The 27,013-nt window shown below is 43.7% G+C and overlaps 1 long non-coding RNA gene across 1 annotated transcript in view; it reads right to left on the bottom strand.

Annotated features, from left to right (window-relative positions):
- The window catches only part of LOC142823262 (uncharacterized), a 121,253-nt gene that overhangs the window by 68,413 nt on the left and 25,827 nt on the right, over nt 1-27,013 (bottom strand). The window contains exon 3 of the long non-coding RNA XR_012898531.1: nt 21,080-21,210. This is a non-coding gene — a long non-coding RNA (uncharacterized LOC142823262). The remainder of the gene's footprint in view (nt 1-21,079; nt 21,211-27,013) is intronic.

Raw genomic sequence — 27,013 nt, 5'->3', positions numbered from 1 at the left:
TATCACTGAAGTAAACTCGTATGTTTTAATATGCAAAGAGCAATATTGTCAGACACAAAGGCGAACATTATTTTTGGGGGGAAGAGTCAATGTGGAAAAAGTGAAGTAAGAACAACCTCACAAGTGGGGCTTCCCCACATTTGTGTGGTATGCAAGTACAGATAAGGAAAGGAGGGCTGGAACCCTCATGCTTATGTGTAAAGTGTGAGGCATGGTCACAACAACAAGCTAAGAAGTTCCATAGCTGAGCTAAAGTGGAAAGGTCCCAAAGGGAGATCTCCTTGGGAAGATCGAAGCAGGAACTACCCCTCTTTCAATGACCACCTGTTGAGAGATCCACCAGCTTGTATATTATCTTTGGGAATGTGAGAAAGAAGATGGCATAGCCTATTGCTTGAGCTCTCCAGTTGTGTGGATGGATATGTAAGTCAATGTAACTTATCATACAAACAATATTATTTTTCTTGTCAGTATGGTTGTGGTTATTGTATTCATTCTTCATGTGCTCCTAATAGTCTCCTGCTCAAATCATAAGAGAATCATAAAGTGTAACTTTGATCTTACTGATCTGAAAACAGCTTACTTCATAGACTGGTGGTGGGCAACCTATGGCCACTGGCTTCATGTGGCTCATCAGGGTAATTTGATGCAGATTGTGAGAAATTTCACAAACATTGACAGTTCACAGGGTCTGTCCCCCCAGTGGCTACAGTCCTCCATTTTCGCCCACCACTGCATTAGACACTACAGTATAGAACTGTCAAGTCAATTTTTAAATAGAGGCTACATGCATTATATCTATATGTAACTAGAGTTGTGGGTTCCCCCTCTTTGTGAACACAACATTTGGGACCAAATATAACAAGATCACAAGACACAATATCTGTCTGATGGCTATGTTTACACTGCACAGTTATTTTGGAATTAGTTATTCCGGAATAGCTATTCTGAAATAGCTTATTTCGAAACAGCACGTCTGCACTGCAGGGAAGCCTCAAAATTAGTCCAAGGTAGGCTTCCTTACTGTAGACGTGCTATCTCGATTTTGAGGCCCAGGAGGAATAACTTAGAATGGCCCAGGTGAGGGGTTATTTCAAAATAGCAGAAGTGGAGTGTCTACACACGCCTTATTTTGAAATAGTTATTTTGGAATAGGTGTTATTCTTCATAGAATAGGTTTACAGAAGTCGGAATAAGCTCACATAGTTATTTCAGAATAACAACCATTATTCCAAAATAACTTTGCTGTGTAGACATGCCCGATGACAACTGTACTCCTTGGGTAGTGGCATGAGTTCCAGGATTGAAGTCTAAATAGTTCTTGCTTCAGTGATGGCAAATTGGAAAGCTACATTTTACTTGGAGTCTTGAGGTCCATTCATAATATGGCATTCTAAGAAACAAAAATACTCCTTTGAATTCTGTAGAGATCTCAGTGTTGTCAAAGCTTCTTCTTCTCCTTTGAAAAATCATGCAGGAAAGGCCACTATAAGCCGTCAACTTCCCCAAGGCTTTAAGAGACACTGAGACATTTCAATTGTCTCATATTGGGTAATAGCTATTAAAAACCCCGTGATCTATAATTAAAACCATAACATTTTCTCAATAGTTTTCACTGATCAGCATAACTCTCTCTTCTGGTCTGCTGCTGCTTCAGCTTTATGTCAATATGCAGGATAACACCCTTATAAACACAATTATGAAGATTAGTGTATTGTACCTGAACCTGAAAGAGATGCAAAGAGCAAGCAAAGTCAATGGGAGTAGAGGGTGCTGAAGGCTCTCCCCATTCTATAACGAAAGATAAACACTTGTCACTGAGACCAGGGGTAGTTATTAGAGTAGGGCAAAATTGGTTTTAATGAAACAATTTCTTGTAGGACTGGGGGAGAGGGGAAGAGAATATTTAATACAAGTTTAAACAATTCCTTCTAGTACTTCAAAAAAATTGAAGTGTTTTGTTTTTGAAAATATTTCTTTTAGGAATCACCTTCACCAAGTAAAATGTTTATCTTGAGTTGATCCAAAATTAATTTTGGCAGAAGGAAAGGTGTTTTGCTGCTGAGCTAAAAATCCCAAATGTTGTTTCTCTTATTGTGTTGGTCTGTATGATGCAGGAGATCAAGCTACTAGACCACAATGATTCCTTCTTGTCTTAAAATCTGTGAACCTGTTTACTACTTGGACTCAAAAATGAAATTTCCTACATCTTTCAGTCTAGTAAACTTATTTTCCTATTAAGCACAGCATAATGGTTTCTGGCTGTGGCTTTTGTACCTATGTTTCCACAGAACATAGCACTAATATAATCTTAAACTTTTGTAGTGAATTGACTTGACTGTCCATGAGTTCTTTCATATACTGTAGCTCTTTCCAAAGAAAATATCCACTGGGCACTCAAGATAAATTTATAGAATTTGCTCGTGTTTGGACTTACTCCAAATTCTGCCATAAAAATGAACTGCTATGCCATTTTAGGTGGTCCTGATAATGATCTAATCTGATTTTTTGGCTTTCTAAAGTGAATTACCCTGGATGAAAGGGAGTTTAAAATAGAACATTGGAAACTACAGAAGCAGGTGCTTTTTTAAGGAAATAAGCACAAATGCTAGGTGCTAATGCAGAGCCAGTGATCAAACGACAATACTGTCTGAGTAACAGTGTTAGAAAAGTAAGTGTTCAGTTCACATTGATTATTGAAGGAGTTTCTTGGAGTCTTCTGGGAGCCTCTTGTTAAAATTCTGTCACCCAATAAAGGAGTAGTTAATGACAACTTCCCAGTGTCTGGAGTGGACTACTGTAATCGTCATAATTATGCCTGGGACGATCAACATTCTTGTGAAGACAGAACTAGAATGGATGAAATTGCCCCAAATAACAGGTCTAAAGGATCTTAACAAAGAAAGGAGGTACCATTACTAATTAACAAAGTTTTTTGTTAATAGGAAAATACATTTCCAGTGCTTAACTCCCTCCTTTGCAAACATAAGCACTCAGGTATGTGTGGCTTGTCAGACATTAAAGGAGAACATTTTAGGATGCACTTGGGGAAGGGGATACTGGCAACAAGACAGTCATAATGGACCTATGCAGACTGGTACTTTTCCCACAATTCCTGCCCAAATGATCAGTGATTGATAGTAATATAGTCTGTCCTGCAGACTGTTCTCCCATAAAAGTCTGCCCACAAACCAATGGTGTTACTTTAGCATGATCTGTTTCCCCTCTCCCTCACACAAACACACTAATGCATCCTCTGAGGGTGTGTCTAGACTACAGGGTTTTTTCGAAAAAAGTAGCCTTTTTTCAAAAATACTTCACCTGCGTCTAGACTGCAGCCGCATTCTTTCAAAAGTACAGGCAGTCCCCGGGTTACATACAAGATAGGGACTGTAGGTTTGTTCTTAAGTTGAATCTGTATGTAAGTCGGAACTGGCGTCCAGATTCAGCCACTGCTGAAACTGATCAGTTTCAACAGCGGCTGAATCTGGACACCAGTTCTGACTTACATACAGATTCAACTTAAGAACCCCAGGCATCCCCAAGTCAGCTGTTGCTGAAACTGATCAACGGCTGATTCCAGGAAGCCCGGGGCAGGGGCTTCCTGTAGTCAGCCACTGATCAGTTTCAGCAGCGGCTGACTTGGGGACGCCTGGGGCAGAGCAGCTGGGGTGCTGCTGGGTTGGTCCAGTAGCGCCGCCGCTCCTCGGCGCTACTGGACCAACCCAGCAGCATCCATGCTGCTCTGCCCCAGGCGTCCTGATTCAGCCGCTGCTGAAACTGACCAGCAGTGGCTGAATCAGGATGCCTGGGGCAGAGCAGCTGGGGTGCTGCCTGGTTGGTCCAGTAGCACCCAGAGCGGCGCTACGGGACCAACTGGCAGCGCCCGAGCTGCTGTACCACAGGCGTCTGGAGCAAAGCTGCGGAGCACGGGGGCAGCGGGACAGCCCAGACGCGCCGTGGCTGTCCTGCTGCCCTCGGGCTCTGCGGCTTTGCTCTGCTTTGCTCCCCCTCTCCCTGGTCTGCAGACCAGGGGGATGGGGAGCAAAGCCGCGGAACACGCGGGCAGCGGACAGCCCAGACGCGTCTGGGCTGTCCGCTGCCCGCGTGCTCCACCGCTTTGCTTCCTCTCCCTGGTCTGCTGGAGACCAGGGAGACGGGCCCCGTTCGTAACTGCGGATCCGACATAAGTGGGATCCACGTAACTTGGGGACTGCCTGTAAATCGAAAGAACATGGCAGTTTTTTCAATCGCAGTAAACCTCATTGTACGAGGAATAACGCCTTTTTTCGAAAGTATTCTTTCAAAAAAAAGGCGCTATTGAATGCAAACTGCTTTTTCGAAAGAGAGCATCTAGACTCTCTTTCGAAAAAGCAGCTCACTTTTTCAAAAAATCTGCTTGTAGTTTAGATGCTTTCTATCAAAAGAGGCTTTTCTGAAAGATTTTCGAAAAAGCCTCTTTCAAAAGAGGCTTGTAGTCTAGATGTAGCCTGAGGATTGTCTGCAGGTCCAGCAGGTGGAATTCACTGCTCTGTAGAGGAAAAATGAGGATAGTCCTCCTGTGAGGATAGACACAGAGCTTTTCTGTATAGTACTTTGGAAGGGGTATTTTCATGTACTAAAATGCAGGGAATTGTAGGTTTCAACATTTTCATTGGAAAAAATCCTGCCATGTCGTCATTTTGGTTTTTTCATGACTACATTGAGGCTAAGTGACAGCATCTATAGCTTTATACGTTGCACATACGAGGCTTTATACGTTGCACATACTTTTGCTTACCTGGCTTTAGGCCTACACAGGGACAGGATCTTTTCTCTGAAAATCTCCTGCTGCATTGGTGCTTCCTCTACTGCCATCATCAGTGGAGCTGCATTGGTGCCAGACCAACAGTGGCAGCACTTCATGAAGAATTCACTGTTGACCAAGCCTGGTAATCTTCCAGAAACAGAGTTCAAACCTACTACATGCCAGGTTTTATTGCCATGTGAATAACACTCCTCACTGTGGCTGTGTAACCACTTTGGCTGGTCCATGTTTCTTTTAGCTCCCTGTGATAGAATGTTCCAGGGGCCCTACTGCTGCTCTGTGTTCACATCCTTCAGATGTTCTCTCCCAGGGGTTTCCAGACTGTGGGGCCAGGGCCCAAAGGTGGTCCATGACAGAGTCCCAGGTGGGCCACCATCACAGGCAGAGTTTTGGAGGGGACAGCAGCAATGCCAGGTGCTCTGAGCGTCTAGGTCAGTTCCCCCCAGGTGGACTGGATAATTGCCTCCATGCCCTCTAGGCTTGGAGAGAAGTTATCCTTGGTATCCATGAACTGACCATGTAAGAGGCCATGGCCTGGTCCAATGTGCACACAGCCACAAGGAGCAGAGCAGCTCCCACTCTTCCAGGTAGAGACTGAGTGTACAAGGGAACCCAGCAGCAGCAGCGGCAGTCTCTTGGACACAGCTCCTCCCTGAACCCTAAGCTATCTCCCTCTCAGGACCCAGCCCCTAGCTATCCCTGCTTTCATCCTGAGCTATCCCCTGCCTGAACACAGTCCCTACCTACTACCTGCCTGCAACCTGAGCTACATACCCCTGCCCACACACTGCCCCTAGCTCCATGTATCCTAAGTTACCTCCTGTCAGCACCTAGCTAGCCTCTCCTTGCTCGGGGATCACTGCTGCGAGGCTTCTGTTCCACCCCTTCCCCCTTCCCCTCCTGGGCTTGGGCCCAAGGAGTGCAGGTGGGAGGCTTCTGTGCCCCTACCCCCTACTGTCCGCCCAGAATGCTCCCCCAGGCTAGGCCAGGAGATCACCGCTGGGAGGCCTGTGCAGCCTCCTTCCCTGTCCCTGGTCTGGACCTGGGCAACGCCAGGTAAGACATCTAGTTATTTTATATTTTTATGTACAATATTTGCTTTTTTCTAATTAGCAGAGAATAGGGTTGGGTCTTTACTTACACAGCACAGAATTTCAGATTTTACACTAAAACTAAATTGAAACAAGACAAGTTGTTCAAAGTTGGACAACTATTTTGTTTTAAAAATCAAATAGCACAATGTGTTTTAAAATTTTGTTAACATTGTTATGCTGCTTGTTTGGTTATACAAAATTTGTGTTTGCTCTGTTGAATACCACATTTTGCTCAACTTTTTTTTTTTAAAGCATGGGTTTACTAAAACTGTTTTATGTAAAAGATCTTGAAGCATTTATTCGAATAATGCTAGGGAATTCTAGTGTTACAATTGCTTAAATTAAAAAGAAAAGGAAACAAGTACATTGTTTTTTTCACAGTATTATAGTTTTAGATGTAGGTAATAATTAAAATTAATATTTTTTCTCAAGAAGTGTTAATAGTGGCCTGTGGGACCTATTGCAACTGCACAGGTGAGTCTCGGGGGGGAAAAAACTGAGAAGCCATGCTGAGGCAGCAAGCGATAGTTGTCCAAATTTTCCCAGAAGGTACTGATGCAAATGTTAGGTACAGGCATGGCTGTGATGGCAAGTAGTTGCTGAGAGCACAAATTGAATAGCATTATTTCCAATCAGTTAAAGTGGCTGCCTCTAATCAGTTACACAGTCATGGATGTATTTGTAGTTTGGTGGGCACCAAGAATGAGGGAACAAGAGAAAACAACAGTATGCATTTTGTCTCCTGACAGTCTGCACTAAGTTGATGACCTTTCTCACACAAACTAAGGAGATAGGGGAGGTGTAAAAGAGAGAGACAAAAGAATTGTGTAGCTGTATATATCACATAAAACTTAGAAGTTTTTAAGGTTATGTCTACGCTGCACTTTTGTCAGTAAAACTGTCTGTCACTCAGAGTTGTGGAAAAAAAAACCATCCCGACCAACAAAAGTTTTAACGACAAATAGCGTCAGTGTGGACAGCCGTTTATCAGCCTGAGATGCTCTTCCATAGTCAAAACTACAGCCCCTCGTTGAGGGTGGTAATTTTGCTGTCAGAAGAGCTCTCAGATATAGATACCTGTGGGCCCCAAACAAATGCTCAGTCCAACAGCAGCAGACCATAAATACAAGTGGCAGGATAGTGTAACATATACACTTGGCCCCTATGCTAAAAAGGACCTCAGAGGGATTTGGTCCCCTGATATAAATCTCTCCTGGAATATTCCCAAACGTGATGAAGCTTTGCACCACTTATGTCCACCTATCTGCAATTTACGTTGTCTGTCCTAAAAGTAGACTTGACACCAAATGCTGATACTTAAATAACTATTGCATCCCCCAGTGTAGATCAAAATGGTTGTACACAGGATCTCTTTGAAAGCTTAATTTATATTTTTAAAAGTATTAAAATTGTATCCAAATATTACTCTCATAACCCACAACTAGTCTATGTAACCACATGTTTCTGATTGATGGTACCCTCATCCTTTCTCTTTCTACCATGCATTGCTTTGTTACAAGCACTGATTACATCTTATTGTGAATTAGACTGTAAGGAATCTGCAGCAGCAGTGGCCCTTAGCGATCATCTAATTTTCATAAGTGACTAGGGAGTAGCAAGGGCGTGCACCTTGAAACGTTTTGGGAAGTCCTGATTTCTTAGAGGCTGGGTGCTTGACACTTTCTGAAAAACAGTTGCTGTACAGGATATGAAAGGCACTCAATCACTAGTTCCTTTCGGAAAATATATAATGTTATATGTCTGTATCTCACCAAGTGTAATCTGCTGGTAGGTTACACAAGCATAATGAAGTTCAGACTCCTTTGCCATTCCTGTTATAGAAATAAATACTGGTTGGCATCATGGCACTTTGTAACTTAGGCAGCTGTGACCATTGTGCATCATTCTGACCAATCTTGTCTCATTATTTCCTTGTACTCCCCTGTGTTTATCAACCTGATGTCTCTTGTATTACACTTGGCATGTAAGCTGTTTGGGGGCAAAGTCCATCTTGATTGTGTATTTGTACAGTGCCTAGTGCAGTGATTTTCTGGTTTATGACTACAACCCTTAGGTACTGCCGAATTAAAAAATAAGAAATACTAATAACAAGGTATATAATTGAAGCTTCAAATTGTTGCCAAACTGAGAAAAAAGAAGGTTTCTATGAATATATTAGACTTTCCATGGTACTTTTAAAAAATAAAATGAAAGGCCTTTACAACTGGAGAACTTTTTTTTTTTTATCACATATCTCTAGCTGAGAGAAAATGGTCATCCCTCTGTGAAAATGTCACATTTCCACCTAGGGCAAATTCATGGAATTAAAATTTCACTTCTTGTAAATTTCCATGAATTTGCCCTAGGTGAAAATGTGACATTTTCACGAAGAAGAATGTCTCGATTTTGCTGAGAGTAGCAAAAGAGCAGCTCTCTGCTTGTAAAAGTTTTTTTTGCTGCAAAAAAGAATGAAATTCTACTCTCAGCTGTATTTTTTTCTTCCTTCCCCCCAGTTTTGTCCCAAAAACTGTACTCACATGTTTCAAACAGCAGTAGCTCAAAGTGCAATACAGAACTTTTAGCTCACAGTAGCAGGCTCCATACCGCAACAGTGTGAAACACGGTAGAGTGCTATAAATTTACAACTCCACTTGCCACATACTAACTCTCTATATTAGACAAGCTCAGAGACTTTCCTCAGATGAAACTTATAAACTTCTAAATGCTCATCAGAATAATTGCCCACAGGCAGCTATGATGGTCTGGTCACATAGTCAGGATGCCTGATACACATTTACCTAAACAGATTTTCTACACTCATCTGAGGAACGGGGCAAGGTCTCATAGGGTGTGTCTAAACTACATGGCTCCATCAATGGAGCCATGTAGATTAGGCTGATTGGCAAAGGGAAATGAAGCTGCGATTTAAATAATCACGGCTTCATTTAAATTTACATGGCTGCCACGCTGAGCCAACAAACAGCTAATCAGCTGTTTGTTGGCTCAGCGCTCTAGTCTGGACGCTCCCGTGCCGACCTGAAAGCCCTTTATTGACCTCCCCTTTATGCCTTATAGGATGAGGTTTACCGGGGCGGTTGATAAAGGGCTTTTATGTCGGCAGGGGAGCGTCCAGACTAGCGTGATGAGCCGACAAACAGCTGATCAGCTGTTTGTCGGCTCAGCGCGGCAGCCATGTAAATTTAAATGAAGTCACAATTATTTAAATTGCAGCTTCATTTCCCTTTGCCGAACAAACAAATCTACATGACTCCGTTGACGGAGCCATGTAGTTTAGACGTACTCCTGGTGGGCAAAGGAAGTGATACAGGGATGTCCTTAAGAACACCTTGGTAGAGTGCACCATTGACACTGACACCTGGGAGAGGCAGGTGGTGGATCGGGTAACCTGGAGGACCACCATCAAGAACGGTGCCCGACACTTGGAGATCCAGCATCGTCTCCATGAAGATCAGAGAGCCTGACGTAAGGAGTGTGCCCGGGACCGTATTGGCGCCACTGGTCTCGATGCTGACAGAGATAGAGTCTTCATATGCATCCACTGCCAGAAAGTGTTCCTTACCAGAATTAGCCTAATTTCTCATGTATGTACTCATCAGTTATAGGCATCCAAGGGGAAATCTTACTTGATTCGAGGGATCCCAGAGAGATTACATAGGCAATGAGAGTTTGTAGCTTTATGCATCTCTACGCTTACATATCAGCATTGTTACAATAACTTTGAAACATGAAAAGCTGTAATTGTGGGCCAGATACTATAGTCCATATTTATTCATACAACCATGCTCCCCCGCAAAAAAGTCAGTGAAGATTTACCTGTATCTGGATTGAAGTACATGACCCTGACACATCTTGATTTTTTTTAAAAGTAACTGAAAATTTCCCATTTACTGTAAGTATATCCTATTAAGCCTCTGTGCTTTACTAGTCAATGAAGTCTGCACAGACACTGCAAAGTCAGCCAAATACTAATCTGTCCTGCTATTGTCTGACCTCCAGCTCCTATTTCCTGTGCTAGGGGGAGAGGAAGAGGGAGAAACACCTCCCTTCACTTCACTGGTTACATCAAATGACTGGTTTCTGTTATCATTGGGATAACTTATGCACTCTCTGTTCTCTTGTATTCCTCAATGTGTGATGGTGTGTTAAGCTACCCTACAGGGCATAATGGAAGCGTACCACCCATGGGAGCACCTCAGATATGCAGCCCTTCAGGAGCATTGTTTCTGTGCATCCCTGAAGACAGTGAAATGTTTATTTCCCTCCACACACATACCTTGCTCCAGTGTTTGTTGTGGAGAATGCAGGATCATTGCCTTGTCCTTTCTGGGGCATCTAGCATTGACATCAGTACTCGGGAGTAGTGATGTAGGGTGTTCAAAGACTGTAACTGTGCCCAACCCCTCTGCTACCTCACTTGATTATGCTGTTATCAGCCTAAAGTTTAAAACCTTAATCAGAAATTTGATATTTTTATCTTACTCGTTAACGTGGAGCTTCCCCCTTTCTTTAATTGGGGATTGATTCTTATTCTTATGCAGTCTGAATGAAGTTAATGGGACTTCCCAAAGTAGGCAGATTCTTATCACATAGGAGATTTATTGGAAGAATTGTGGCCATCGTGTCCAGTCCTACAAGGTGCTGGGTATCCTAGATTCTTATTGTCATCAAAGAGTGATAATTCACATTGTGATGTATAGGCCATTTTGTAAGGTGAAGGCTTAAAATCTATCTTGCCTCCTTTTATGATATGACAATTCTCAGCCATGAAACTGAGTGTAAAATAACCTAGGGTATGTCTACACTACCCCGCTAGTTCGAACTAGCGGGGTAATGTAGGCATACCGCACTTGCAAATGAAGCCCGGGATTTGAATTTCCCGGGCTTCATTTGCATAAGCAGGGAGCCGCCATTTTTAAAACTCCGCTGCTTCGAACCCTCATTTCACGAGGAGTAACGGTAGTTCGGAATAGGAACCTAGTCCGAACTACCTAGTTCGAGCCCCATGTAGCCGCGCTGCACGGGGTTCGAAGCAGCGGGGATTTAAAAATGGCGGCTCCCCGCTTATGCAAATGAAGCCCGGGAAATTCAAATCCCGGGCTTCATTTGCAAGTGCGGTATGCCTACATTACCCTCCTAGTTCGAACTAGGAGGGTAGTGTAGACATACCCCTAGGGTTTAGCAACTTTCTCTAAAAATGTACAGGTACTAGTCTGCAAGCCAAACATTTCTAATAAAACACTTATGACTGATTAAATATGATTTTATCAATATTTCTCAACTGCAGGTTTTTTGGGGAATCTATACAGCAGTGTTATTTCAGAATAACTGATGTTATTCTGAAATAACATAGTCCATGTCTATACTACACGCAGTTTAAAATGTCAAAATAATGTCGAGCTGGAGAATTTCTTACTCTGACTCCTGTAACCCTCATTTTACAAGGAGTAAGGGAAGTTGGAGGAAGAGTACTTTTTCCTGGATTTCCTGCAGCGTAGACAGCACCAAAAGCTGAAATATGCTATTTCAACTTAAGCTACGCAATTGACATAGCTCAAGTTGTGTAGCTTATTTTGGCTTTAGCCCTTCTGTGTAGATGTGGCCAAAGAGTGTTAGCGAGGGGGTAGGAATAACGTAGGCACAAAATAAAGGTTTTGTGCATATGCTTGCTAATGATTTGTGATCACATGTAGAGCTGGGCAAAAATATAGACCCACAGTTTAACTGCTGAAGAATATAGTTCTAAGTTAACCAAAACTAGTGGTAAATTTGGACAAAATTCAGCAAATATTTTCAGTTGTGAATTTTAAAAAGAAGTGAACATTTTTGTTTCCACATATTTGAAATAAAACATTTTGACTTTGTCTTGAAATCATGCTTTGTTTTACATTAGCTAGATTTATTTTGAAAAACAAAGTTCAGGGTGAAAAGAATTTTTTTACCTGCAATAATTTTTTCTTTCAGCTTTGCTTATATAAGAAAACAAAAAATTCTGTTTTAGGGTGACCCAAAACTAATTTTTTGAGTGGAGGCAGGATTTCTTAGTTTAGTTACTGATTTTAAAAAAATCAGTTATTTGCTCAGCTTTAATTACACGTACACCATGAAATGTAGGGAAATGGATCTTCTACTCAAAAAAATCAGAGTCCTCTAATATGGTCAGCAGAAGTAGGGAATAAATAGGGCTAAGTTCAATACTACATCTAAGGGAGCCTTTCTAAATTATCCAAATATGTGACTTACACCCTCCATGTGAAACCTTATTCACTCCCAGGTTTGAGGAATCTAAAATGTAAATTCACCATGTCTCTGTACATCCAGGTCAGTTACCCCACATGTGCTGGGTAATGGCACCTCATCCTGCAGGCTCAGGTAGATGTAACCTGGGTGCCCATGAACCACTGGTTGCAGGTGGCCACAATAACATCACTTGATGGTATATATGGTTGGTATATATGGATGGTATATATGGTTGGTATATATGGTTGTGACTACTTTCTTCCACTATTTGATCTGAGGAAGTGGGTCTGGCCCACGAAAGCTCATCATCTAATAAACCATCTTGTTAGTCTTTAAAGTGCTACATTGTCCTGCATTTTGCTTCAACTACCCCAGACTAACATGGCTACATTTCTATCACTATCACGTGATGCTTACCTGTTCTGTTCATTCTCTCTGGGGCAGCTGGCATTGGCCACTGTCAGCAGACAGGATACTGAGCTAGATGGACTTTTGGTCTGACCCAATCCTATGTTCCTTTACCACTGTGTTCTTCCCCACTTGAAGACACTCATTGGGCAATCTGAAACCACAGCTGCCTTTCATATGGCAAAGAACACAATAATTACATAGTTCTGTTAAAGTAAGAACTAGTATCACTCTCACGTAGAGTTTGCCAGCTCCTGGAACTCTGGGGTGAGCCTCTAGCAGGTCCTACCCTATGGACTACAGCGCTGACAGAGCCCACAGGCCATCTCCCAGCCTTCTTGGAGTCAGGAGTGGAGAGAGAATGACTATAAACTCCTGCTTCAGCCAGTGGGACGATATGGACAGGCAGTTAACTGGGCAAATGATGAGCCAGGAGTGCTGAGCCCCTCAGTGGGCAGGAACTCCCCAGCCATGCCCTTCATGCCAAAGTAGTTCAAAGTCTCCCTTTGTGTGGACGGGAATTGATCAGAGACTTCTTGAGTTGTTCGGCCTCTCGCAGCTCCTAAGCTAAAATCACAGGCTATGTCTACACAGCTGCATTATTTCACAATAACTGACATTAACAAATAACCAAGAGCGCGTCTTCATGGCAAGCCATTATTTCGAAATAATGTCAATCTGGAGGACTTCTTACTCCGACTCCTGTAACCCTCATTTTATGAGGAGTAATGGAAGTTGAAGGAAGAATTTTCTTCCTTTGACTTCCTGTTGTGTAAATAGCACCAAAAATCAAATTAAGCTATTTCAACTTCAGTTACGCAATTGATATAGCTCAAGCTGCATAGCTCATTCTGACTTTAGCCCTGCTGTGTAGACATACCCATAACTAGCCTCTGTCTCTGATTCAGCCTGTACCCTCTCTCTGAGGAGTGTAGGTTATTTTGGATCCAGACAAAATTTAGGAAGGGTTGCTTGTCTGCAGTCAGCATGGCTGGGGAAGTTCCCATCCACTGAGGGGCTGAGCACCCCGGCTCATTATTTGCTCAGTTAACTACCTATCTATGGCATGCGGAGGCCTCCCTACCAGAAGGAAGAGTAACCATAGCAGCAGCATAGAATCCAGCCTTCTCTGTGACTAGGGTTCCCTGGTGAGTCTCACCAAGAGCTCTCTGCAATCATCGCACTCCATGGTGCTAAATATAATTCATGGCATTTCTTCAGTCCCTCCCCCCCCCCGTATCCTTCTCATATTTCTGCACAGAAAAGGACAAATTGGCTTTGAATTTGGCCGAGGCCTCCAGGAGGATTGGAAAAGTTTGTTGAACTCTCGGTTATCACCGTGTTGTCTTTGGCAGTCAGATGATATTCCCTGCCAGGATTGATGGTCCTCGCTATTGATTTGGAACCACATCCCTTCTCTCAAGTGTTGTCATATTCATCCTTGCAGGGTAAATGGGCGCAGGTCCAGCTCCAACTATACCACATGAAATGTGAAGTGAATCTAACATAACTTTTTTATTTAAAATAATTTATTTACCTGGAAAGGCTTAGCTCATACTCAGCATCTGGTTTTCAGTCAGTTCCTGCTCGCTCCCTCACTCTCTCTCTCCCTTTTAAGCCCAGGTTTCCAGCTGAGTTGATAGAGGAACAAACTAAGATCAAATAACTTGCCAAAGATCATAGAGAGAATAGTTGGCTCAGACAGGATTTATAGAGAGAATTGCCCTGACTTCACTTGTATCAACAACCGACTTCATTCCTTTTTAGGTATACTCTGTCATTAGAGTCCAGGGCTCCGTCAGTATTGCCAATTCTTATGATTTTATTGCATGTCTTGTGATATTTGATGTCCTTCCTGAAGTCCCACCTCTTGAAGTCAATTGATTCTGTGAGAATCTTGACTTTAATTTAAAAAGAAAAGTGTAGCCCTGGTGGTGGCAGAGACAAAACTTGACACTGTTACCTGAGTGCATGCTAAAGCCTCAGAGGAAAATCAAAGGCTACGTCTAGACTGCAGGATTTTTTCAGAAGAAGCTTTTCCAGAAGAGATCTTCTGCAAAAGCTTCTTCTGAAAGAGCGTGTCCACACTGCCAAAGTGCATTGAAAAAGCGATCTGCTTTTTCGAAAGATAGCGTCCACACTGAATGGACGCTATCTCGCATTTAAACTGTGATTACTATGGACAGAGTAGCCACCAGGGCACCTGTGCTTTTTCCTCTTCTTCGGAAAGAACTCCCTCTTCCCCATCCACATATGCCATTTTCTGAAAAAGCTCTTTTGGAAAAAGGCTTCTTTCTCGTGAAAAGAGGCTTACCAATGCCAGAAAAACCCCTCTGTACTTTCAATTTTCTTTCAAAAGAATGTGATTGCAGTGGGGACGTAATTGTTGGGTTATTTTGGGAAAAATGGCCGTTTTTCCGAAAAAAATTCTATAGTGTAGACATACCCAAAAAGATCCAGTGTTGTAAACCAATCTCATGATTATCTTAAAAATGTCATGAGTTCTGCCTCATGCCACTTGAACAATTTGCAATGTCTTTTTCTCTGAACTTTCTTGGGCTTCTTGCTCACTTTTTCCCTCATTCTGAGCACTCATTTAAGGGACCTTGTCCTAGTTCTCATGTTCAACTCATAAATGCCTTTTTGTGTTTCCTAGCAGCATTTGTCATGACATAGTCTACAACAGGATAGGAAGACTTGCTTGAGGTCCAGGTTGACACTCTATAATCTGCACTTCCCTAGTCTAGCAAGTCCCCTCGTCCGGCGTTGTCGGAGTGACCCTGTGCAATCAAGATCATTGCCAGATTAGGACAGGTGGAACGCAGAGTCCCAGGCTACAGTGAAGCTGCTGGGGAGAGCCCCTGGCACCAGCAGGACTGCCGGAGGGAGCACAGAGCTCTGGGCACGGGGCCTCTGAGGAGAGCCCGCACGGAGCGTAGAGTCCCCCTTCTCAGTGGCAGCAGAGCTGCAGAATGTGTGTGTGTGTGGGGGGGGGGGGGGGGGAGGAGCAGAGCCAGGAGGAAAAGGGGAGACCCCAGTGTATTTACCTCCCTAGTCTAACAAATTCCCTGGTCCAGACCAATCAAGTCTCAAGGGTGCTGGACCAGGGAGGTTCAACCTGTAGTATAATTTGATTCCCACCTAAGCAGCTTTGGATGTCTCCCCTGCACATCAATGACTTCAGGGGCACCACAGACTAGGATAAAAAGGATCTTCAGAGCTACTGAGTAACTCCAGATCCCATGACTTGAGTGGGATCTAGAGAAACTCATCATGAGCATCATAAATGAGTGCATATCAGAACAGGCTTCATAATGCCCTGTGTACTGGCTCAGCTGACCCAGGCCTAACCACATGGCAATACCAGGGCAAGAGAAGAATTTTTTTGAAGTGGGGAGGAAGATTAATCTTCTACTTGCACTGTTAACAACTCTCTCATGTTTTAATCAGCCTGGCACCGACCCAGATAGGGGTTTCAGTTTGGAGGTTTATGTTCATGCAAAAAAAAAAAAATTACCAGCATCCCTGAAATTATCTGCTTGCTCTGTGGACAATGCATGGAAACCTGCACTTGCCATCCTCCTACATACATACAAACCTTAATATCCCTACAGTGTTAACTGCCTAGTGCAGCATGTCATTATAGACAGAGAATTATCCCTATGCTGTGACTAGCCAAATGCATTCCCAGACGTGCATTAGTCTGAGCGCTGACACAGTGAAAAGGCTGGAGGCTGCCGTTCTCTCTAGGGGTGTGAGTGGAATGTGCTTGGGTGGTCCTCCAGAGGTAACACTCCTAATGGAAAAACTTGCTGCTTACATCCCAACCCTGGATCTCTTCAGCTGAATGCCTTCGAGGTGCTGAAGCTGTGCTGCTGCAGCTTTTGTCTAGGCATCATCCATTCTTAAAGGCTAGAGAGGCTGAATGTCGTTCTCTGGGAAGTGCCGTCTTGTTTTCATGTGCTGCTGGGTGTGGCCATGGCCCAGATAGGTTTCACCAGCCTGTTAGACTAGTTACAGAAGGTGTTGGGTTGGACTTGAGCCTAAGATGTAGATGACAAATTGTGGCCTGTCATGGCCTTAAGGACCAACTAAGACAATACAGCATGTTGATTCTGAATAGGGAGAGGAAAAGATAATTGTGCTGATCTGCTGATCCTGAAAAGCAACGACATTCTTGGAGCTGGCCTGATACCCAGCCACTGATATCTAACCTCTTAAATCTGAGGAACAGAACTCCTCTTCTCTGTCTACCTGGTCATTCCTAATAACCTCTCCTGGGCCAGGAGAATCTGCTGCTCTCACACTTGCCAGGGGGCCCCTTTCTTTTCCTTCCACTTTCATGTTTAAGAAGCAAATACCCTTGCCACCACGCCCAGCCCAGCCCATTAGCTACTGAAGAGAGAGGAGGCATGGATCACTGCAGAATCTCCCCATCCTGTGGGTTTTGTAGGTTGATTGTTCTCACAGCCCCATGGATACATAGAGAAGGGAGCAACGCTCTACATAGAGCCAGGAACCTGCTCAGCTATCCCCCCTCTCCTCCTCATGTCAGCGTAGTTCCCACTGGAGTCATGCTGCTAATGGTAGGCTCTGTTTCTATATGTTCCCCAGCAGCCACAGAGGAGACCCAAGGAGGCCTGAGCTGAATTGTCTCCCACATGGGAACCCAGGAACACATGGCATAGTCAGAGCCAGATAGACCTTGCTCCCCCGCTCCTTCCAGATCCTAGGATGCATTTGCAGGGCTGGTAGTTTGGAAGAACCTACATATTTTAGTTATGCACAGCTTGACTGATATGGAATTAATGGCCCAATAAATATAGCACTCCGTGTTGCCATTTTGTACTCTCTATTTTGTAGTATAAAAGTATAGTTACATTAGTGTATGACTTGGGGTATGTCTACACAGCAAGCTGAATCCTGTGGTAGTGACTCTATGGATTCACAAACTCTGGTTCACAAAGTTTGTTCTAGAGTGCTAAAAACAGTTGTGTAGACCTTTAACCAAGCTCAGCCTCCAAAGCCCACAGTGGAAGGTGAGTTTCAGAGCTCAGGTTTGTGGACCTGGACTCTGAGACTTGTTGTTGGCGATGAGGGGGTTAAAATGCATTGTAGATATACCGTATCTTCACTCTGAGTTCTCCAACTCTATATATACATGCATGGACAAGCCAAATGCTGATCTCAGTTACGTGGGTGTAAATTTGTAGTAACTTCTCTGCAGTTATTTAAATTTATGCCAATTAATGTGTTTTAACCTGTTTACTCTTTGGTCCCTTTTCATACTGTAGTGATGTTAGCAGCCTTAAGTATTAAACCCACTGACTTGCTCAACTATTTGGAAAGCATGTGACCAAGGAAACATGCGGTGTAAAATCTGAACATATGCATTTTAAGGAGAGAGATTTCTCCATGGAGATGCTGATCTCTGAATAATGTGCCTGGGAGTTGTATTTTTGTGTTAAATGAAAGGACTTTTTAGTCCACTATTGCTAATTAGCAGAGCGGTCCTTGGCAGCCAGGTATTGCAGGTGGGAACAAAAGAGAGGAAGTATATAAGGTTTTGACACTTTATCTACATAAGTCAGCCTTACATAACTTTGCTGGTTTGGAAGACGTTCAGTTTCAAGCAAAGGTACTCAAATACAAATGCTGATCTGTACTTAGGTTTGAGTTACAGACACACTAGACAGATACACAGGCAAAGTAAATAAATATGAGAATGAGAGCACACCTTGCTCCAGTTCAGTTATAGCACTGTAATGCATTATGGCTGGAAATTTATCACATCACCACCCCATACATAATAAGTGGTGTTTGCAAAAAAAAAAAAAAGTCAACTAAATCCAGACATTCTGAAAATGATTTCTTCCACTGAGTTCTCTGCTCGTGCATCAAGTATAAAGTCTAATTCATCTAACTGTTCACGGTATGGTTAGAAGTATTAGGAATGCAAGGAGGAAGAAGCAAATATTTCAGTGTCCACTAAAAATGGAGGTTAAGACTTATATTTGGTATTGCAAGGGTAGCACCTCTGAGTAGGGCTTAACATCAAAGGCCTAATTGAATGTAAGTTTTGTTTTATGTTATGGAGCCAAAGCTATTCTTGAGGCAAAATTTTGTACTGATTTGCAAACGAAGGTGATAAATATTGCAAACTTTGAGGCCCAGAGAGATCATAGGCTGGAGCACAAAATGCCTCTCTTAATTTGGAATGTGGCAGAGGTTACTCTAAATGGTGCTTGCTAGTGAAAGACACACACCCTGAAAACCATTCATCAATAGTGTAGCTCTCCTAATGTAGAGTTGATGCTTTATAGGTTTTTCTGCTGGGGCACTTAGGCTGCGTCTACACTGGCCCCTTTTCCGAAAGGGGCATGCTAATTTTAAACTTCGTAATAGGGAAATCCGCGGGGGATTTAAATATCCCCCGCGGCATTTAAATAAAGATGTCCGCCGCTTTTTTCCGGCTTGTAGAAAAGCCGGAAAAGAGCGTCTAGACTGGCCCGATCCTCCGGAATAAAGCCCTATTCCGGAGGATCTCTTTTTCCTACTACAAGCCGGAAAAAAGCGGCGGATATCTTTATTTAAATCCCGCGGGGGATATTTAAATCCCCCGCGGATTTCCCTATTACGAAGTTTAAAATTAGCATGCCCCTTTCAGAAAAGGGGCCAGTGTAGACGCAGCCTTAGTGTCTAACAATAGTGCATTAGATGGTCTTTAAGATCTGGGTGCAATGGCCATGACTATTCATGGTGGAAAAGATGTTTGCTGAGATTTTTTGAATGACTGCCACAGCTTCCAGTTAAATATAGGCCTAATCCTGCTCTTGCTGAAGTCAGTAGCAAACGTCCCCTTATGTTCAGGGGCACAGGAACAATAAAATGAACTCAGACTAACAAGTATCAGAGGGGTAGCCGTGTTAGTCTGAATCTGCAAAAGCGGCGAGGAGTCCTGTGGCACCTTATAGACTAACTGAAGTGTAGGAGCATAAGCTTTCGTGGACAAAGACCCACTTCGTCATATGCAAGCTTATGCTCCTACACTTCAGTTAGTCTATAAGGTGCCACAGGACTCCTCAGACTAACAAGAATCAGGGTACTGTTGTACAGGACCAATTTTAAGCATGGCCTTCTGGTGCTTAGCTGCTGGTGGGAATATAGTCTAAGTTAGGGAGCTCCTCCTTTCCAATTGCCTGATGCTGCCAAGTGAGAAGCAAATGGGAGCTGCAGGTGGACCACATTTCTCAGGAGGTGATGAGCAGCCCAGGTGATCAGATACTAAGCTAATATAGCCTTAATACTGCTGCTGAATGCTTTTAGACACAGCAGGCTCTAGCTCTACTTTGTTCTCAATAACCATCCTTTCCATTCTGTTGCCTTATCTTTAGACACCAATCTGCTATCAGCATTGCTCCCCTGATGGACAATTGGAAGAGTTGTTTAGAATCTTACATATTGGCTCCATACTTGAGAAGAATTTGGTTATGTGGAGTCTGGAATATTTGAAGTGTAAATTAATTTAGTTACTAGTACAGCATTCTTGGAATAAAGATGGTCAAACAGCACAAAGACAAAAATGCTTCACTCTCCTCCCTCTTCCAGATATCTCAGCTCAAGGCCAATACCCAGTTCCCAAGGAGCAATTCTGCCATTAGAGTTGACTCTATTTGAAGACCAAATTCTCCTGCTGTTAGCACACTCCTTCTCCTAGCACCATGGACTTTACACAGAACCGTGCCTAGTGAAAACTAACACAGTATGCCTTCCAAATATTGAACTTTTGCTCACACAGTAAGAAAAAAAAATACAGAGGTTTATGTAATAGTGCCACCTGATGCTGGCTGCCGTAACAATATACTATTAAGCTTCTCATTGAACCCATATTGAAACTGATGTAAATCCAAATGTTTCCCTCCATTTCTGCAAGAAAACCAAGACACAAGCAATGGGCATATTATCTCTGCAAAATACTTCCATTCCACTCATCTGAGAGGCCTCCATCTATTGCCAACTTCTTCTCTTTATAAGCCCACCCCAGCTCTTCCCCCAGCTGGATTTCATAAACAACTAGGCTCTGGTACTCCCTGGCTTTCCTCCAGCTGCAGCCTATGGGTTAATTGGCCAAACTTGTGCTTTTTGGCCTTGTGTAGGGTTGACACGCATAACTCCCCCTTTAATGCACTTTATACTTCAACATATCCAATAAGCAGGGCTCCCTTCAGAGGCTTGCTCTTAGAATAAACACATCTTGATTTTTAGAATGTTCTAGCCAATAAATCTGCTAACTGGCTGCATTCTTAAAAGAATCCTCTTATGCCCAAAACAAGAACAGAGATATAGAAACAAGACTGCGAGCCAGCAAAAATAGAAAGAGACATGCGTGCTTCTCATCTCCAAATTCCATATGCTGAGCACACAGGTTCTCTTGCTAAGGTGCTGCAAGCTTCCTCTGAGCCTGTATGTTCTCAGACAATCTGAGGAGATGACAATGTTTTCCATACTGTACCTCAGTCAGCCAATTGCTGCTTGTCCTTCCCTGATGAACTGTTCGTTCATTTCCCAGAGGCTGGAAAATAATACCTGGATCCTGTAGAGCTGTGAGTTATGGGAGGCTTCTGTCCTCGGAGGAGAGCCTGGCTGCGGATGATCAAACCAATGTTTATTAGTAGTGAAACCAGAGATGGGGAGTAGAAATAGGTCTACAGCTAGTGTCCAGTGAGGACTGGTGTCTTCCAAGGGGCAATGATCTCAGGTAAAAACTGCTTAATAGTACTATGTAAAGTCACAGGTAGTGGTACTGACCAACCTTCACAGAAAACTCGCTCTTAGGAACACTCCAGATTAAAAAAAGAACACCCCAGGTATGTCTAGACTACAGTCTAGACATATCCCCCCGTCCAATATGCTGTGATATCTCCTACATTGATTGGTCCATCAGCCCACTCAAACGGAGCACCAAACACAACATGTCATTCATGTCGTTGTACACACTTCTTCAGCCAAACCCTGGCTAGGTTGTCAGTGGCACCAGACACCTGACTGACATACCACACCCAAGGCTAGAACCCCTCAGTGATCCGCCAATCTCAGCCTCACAGGAAGCTAGAATCACTGGCATTCACCACCAGATCTGACACACCATGATATAAAAGTATGATCAGAGATTTGGCATTGTCCTACTCCTGCAATTTCTTGATTGTTCAAGAATAAACTAGAGGATAACACAGAGGAAATGTAGTTTATTTAAGCTAGTAGTTTGCCAGGGGATAGCAGCTATGACTCCATCCTGTATATGCTTACAACTAGAGTACTGATTCCACATAGTCCCACAAAACATAAATTAAAAGCAGCTGTGGAATACAACTCTGCTATAAACTAAATTGAAGAGGAAAACTCTTTTGAAACCTTAGCCTTAAAAAGCGTTAAGAGATCAAGTTCTGCTTTATGTAAAACTGTAGTAATTGCCAGCAAGGTGAGCTCTGTACAATCAGAGGTCAAGAAGCTAGGACGTCAGAAAAATCTCCAGATTGCCCAGTTCTTGGTAGGAACAAATGCAGGGATGCCTACCATCCAACTGAAAAGCAAGCTGTTTATTAAGGGTGTGTCTACACAGCATCCTAAACTTGAGATAAGAGATGCAATTAGCACTACACAAATTGCATATCTTATTTCGAATCTATTTCGAAATAGGCTCTTTTGAAATTTGGCGCATCTACGCAGCACCACATTTTTTTCAAAAACATGCTATTTCGAGCCATTCCTTATCCCGCATGCAACAAAGCTTACCAGGGTTGCGATATAGCACATCTGTTATTTCAAAAAGTATTTTGAAATAAGAGGCGGCTTGTGTAGATGCGGGGTAGCTTCAGTATCCCAAAATAGCTGTGCAGTGTAGACGTACCCTATACTATTAGATGGGGGTAGTTTTAAACACACCTCAGTAAACTCAATGTTACCATTTTCTGTTTTATTCTGATGATCCCTGAGAAAGATGGCCTCTTTGCTTACGGGAAGCATCAATAGCCTGCTTTTAAAGTACTGAAAGATTCAGCTGGTATAAGTTGCCTTCAGTGGAGCTATGAGAACTCAGATAAGTGATGATCTGCCCCAGAATCTTTCCAGGATTGGAGAACCTTGTGCAAATCTGCTCCCATTGAAGTCAACAGTAAAACTTCCTTTGACTTCAGTGGTGTAGGATCAAGCCTATACACTCAGGCTACGTCTAGATTGCATCCGTTTTCCGTAAAAGGGATGCAAATTAGACGTATCGCGATTGCAAATGAAGCGGGGATTTAAATCCCCCCCGCTTCATTAGCATAAAAATGGCTGCCGCTTTTTTCCGGCTCGGAGCTTTGCTGGAAAAACGCGCCAGTCTAGACGCGGATCTTTCGGAAAATAAAGCCTTTTCCGAAATATCCCTTATCCCTCTTAAAATAAAGGATAAGGGATAAGGGATCTTTGGGAAAAGGCTTTATTTTCCGAAAGATCCGCGTCTAGACTGGCGCTTTTTTCCGGCAAAGCTCCGAGCTGGAAAAAAGCGGCAGCCATTTTTATGCTACTGAAGCGGGGGTGGGATTTAAATCCCCGCTTCATTTGCAATTGCGATGTGTCTAATTTGCATCCCTTTTACGGAAAAGGGATACAGTCTAGACACAGCCCCTCATGGGCTGACAATGTTGGAAAAGCCTACTGCCCATGGGTGGGAGCTAAGTCGCTCGCATTGCCCAGCACATTCCAGTGGCAGTGAGCATAATCTGGCATCCCTTCCCACCAGTGGAATTCAGTGCTTCTGAAAAGGATACATAGCCAGTTGGTGTTCATTCAACCCTAGCGTGCATGACTTTGGGATCAGCACTTCTACAATTCTCCTCTACACAGTTGTCACTCTTCTTTGAAAATAATGCAGAGTGGAAACAAGGACATCCAGCAGCTGAGTGGGACCAATGACATAAGACATAGGACTCTATTTGCCAGATTTCTTCTCCATAGTCCAATTTTTTTTCTAGGATTGATTTCAAGGAGCAGTACTTCAAAATCTATATTCAGAGTGTTATTAGTTCATCTTTACACAGAAACAGTTGATAAGCTAGTTTATTGTGCAGTGTTTGGGTTTTGTATTTCCAAAGTACTGAGGAGCCATAGTTGTGGTCTAGGGCCCATGTGCTGTGAAAACAAAGAACAAAAAGATGATCCCTTCTTGGAAAAAGTTTACAATCTAAGGAGCATGCCCCTCCTTACCTCGAGATTCAGGAGAGAATAAATATACCTCAACTCCTTGCTAAATGAAACTATTTTCAGGTTTTAAAGCTGGTCTTGCCCTTTCCAGCTGAAATCATGGTTGAGAGGCTTTGAATTCTGCTGCTGTTCCACTGTCTGTCTATGAATTGCTCTCTTGTGACCAGCTTTTTTTTACTTCAGTTTTTAAATTCATTTTCATAGGTTTTCAATCTTTTTTTTTTTCAACCCTAAGAAATTTCAAATGGAGGGTTGGATCCCTTTGGAAATCTTAAGACATAGTCTGTGGACCCTGCAGATTGAAAACTACCGTATCAGAATTATCATTGATTGCAACTGGTCAGTACCTTTTGATGTTTAGATTGCTGAACATAAGAATGGCCATACTTGGCCAGACCAAAGGTCCATCTAGCCCTGTGTCCTGTCTGCCAACAGTAGCCAGTGCCAGGTGCCCCAGAGGGAATGAACAGAACGAGTAACCATCAAGTGATCCCTTTCCGTCACTCATTCCCAGTATACATGTACAGTAAAACCTGCACTAACCAGAACTTAAGCATCCAGAAAACTGTAGAAACAAGCAAATTTCTGATGCTGGGAAAAACAAAACAAAGCAAACAAACAAAAAAACCCTGGCCCTTTAAGTACCGGGCTACTCCTCAGACAAGCGTGCAGCATGTACCTGGAGGAGGGGCGAACGGCAGCCGGAAGCAAGCATCTCAGCTCCCCCCGCGGCTCCTTGCGCCCCTGGCAGGCCAGCCTCACCGTGGCTCCCGTCCCCCCCTCCCTCCAGCAGGTTGCCCCTGCCATCTCCACCTCCTGCCCCCGGCTTCCACCCCCCCCACCAGGCTGCATCCCACCCCGTTTCCCCATGGCTCATGGCCCCCCCCCCAGCAGGTCACATCCTGGCCCCCGCTTGGCTCCCGTGCCCCCACTTCCGTAGGCCCAGCACGCTCCCACCCCTCCCTCAGATAACCAGAATTTTTAGGTTACCAGCACTCCCTAATCCCTGGGCGTGTGGGATAACACAGGCTTTACTGTAATTAGTTTGTAGCTGTATCAACATCAAAGGGAGGTGCTTTCCTGAGAATCTTTGAAAGGTGAATGTCAGATAAAAATAAAAATAAAAATGCAATCAACTGAAGAGCAAACTCCAGTCTGATGGACTATGACCAAGCCTAACAGAGAATGCAATATAAGCCATCAAATATAACTCAACAGATTTGTCCCATCCAGTTTGAAAAGATACTAACTATAGAGGCCCAAATAATCCTCCAAGTATGTAGCCTCAGCAGCTGGGCTGTGTGCTGGGGATTTTCTCCGGGGTTGGGGATTAGAGGGGAACAGGGAAGAATCCTCTGAAGGTCACAAATCCAAGTTGGCCACTACTAGAAGTCTAGTGTCTAGAACTCACTTTACAGCTATTAAAGATGGCTTGGGTCTGCTGTGTAACAAATCCCTGTAATAATCAAGGCTGAGGGTGAAACTTCTTAAGGAAAGGATCCATACCCTCACTTGATACTGTACATCAGAGGTGGGGAACCTATTTTGGGTCAGGGGCCACTGACCCACAAAAAAAATCTGTTGGGGGCCACACACAAGTGAGAAGGAAAAAACCCCCCAAATCTAAAACAAACCCTCACTGATGTGGCCCCCACATTTCCCTTATACACCAGAGCCTAGAGGGACCCAGCCTACTAGATTTTGTGTGCTCCAGCCCTGTGTTCGGGTAGAGGGGGGCTGGAGTGCCAGCATGGACTCCTCAGTGCTGGGGGAAGCTCTGAGCCTTGGGGGCCGGATCCAGGTAAGGTGGGGGCCGCATCTGGCCCCCGGGCCTTAGGTTCCCCACCCATGCTGTACATGGATGAGTGTGTCAGTAGGGGTTGGCAAATAATTACCTATTCATCAAGATTGCTACACCTGCCAGTCAAGGTGTTGATTTAACTTCCTCTTTATTGTTTCAGTTTGACAGAAGGCAGAAAATGGAACCTGAGATAGCAGCAATATCTTTTGAAGGGGGATACCCTGGCAGCCAAAATGATCTGTGATTCCTAACAAAATTAATAGCTATAAATTCTTTCTCACTAAACAGCCAGCCTGGGAAGCTTATCCTTGTACATTGCTGCCTTGTACCAATTCACAATTTAGGATTAGCTGGATTAAAAAATAATCTCATTTAAGGGCCTTCAAATCTGAATTTCAATCTGGCAACTAGTCGTCAAAGCATCTGCCATTTCAGATCATGGTGTGGCAGATACCTTTTTCCCCTCATGGAGTCAAAAAGCCAAGGTCTTCTAGGTGACTAACATGAGGCCTTTCAAATTTCCTTCATGGATAGTGGCTGGCACAGCACTAAAAAGCTCCCCTGAGTAACGTGCAATGTAGATTAATGAAACACTGCCATGAAATAACATTATTCCTCTTGCTCATGAAGGTAGAAGAACTCATTCTCTCTTCTCCTCTGTCATGTGTCATGGCATGGCAGAGCCAATGGGAGCCGCGAGACTCTGTGGCTATGGACCCTTGAGGTAAACAAAGCAGTACAGATCCGCTAGCAGCTTTCCCAAAGCGGGCACGCAGGACACTTCGAGAAACACCGGTCTAACTCATTGATGAAGATACTGAACAGAACCAGACCCAGAACTAATTCCTGCAGGATTTCACTTGACATGCCCTTCTAGCTTGACTGTGAAGTACTGATAATTACTCCATGAGACTGGTTTTTCTAACCAGTTATTCACCCAACTTATGCACCCACCATCTAGGTTGCATTTCCCTAATTTGTTTATGGGAAGATTATGTGAAACAGTGTGAGAGAGTGGATGAAGCCCAAAGGCCCCCTGATGGAGATCTCCTGGCTTTACCACACTCATCCCAGGAAGGAAGCAGTGGAGAGGTCCTCCAAGCAGGCTAGGTTGGCTGCATGGGAAGCAACCAATTAGGGACCGGGAAGGCCACATAAAAAAGAGTGGCAGAATAGAGTAGAGAGAGAGAGAGAGAGAGAGGGGTTGGTAAGAGTTGCTGAGCTGAACTGTTACTAGGAGCTGGAGGAGAAGAACGGCATGCCCAGCTACCAGAGGGATCTGCAGCACAGCAACAGCTAAGTGGGGAGTGGAGCATGAAAGGCTCCTGGCTGGCTGCATAGACTGAGTTAAGGACAGTTTGCAAGCAGGTACTGGGGGAGGGAGAGCACTGAGGCAGCTCCTGG

Source organism: Pelodiscus sinensis, chromosome 1 (assembly GCF_049634645.1).
Source record: "Pelodiscus sinensis isolate JC-2024 chromosome 1, ASM4963464v1, whole genome shotgun sequence".
Lineage (NCBI taxonomy): Eukaryota > Metazoa > Chordata > Testudines > Trionychidae > Pelodiscus > Pelodiscus sinensis.
Note: the sequence above shows the minus strand (reverse complement) of the source record. Positions and strands in the feature narration are given on the sequence as shown.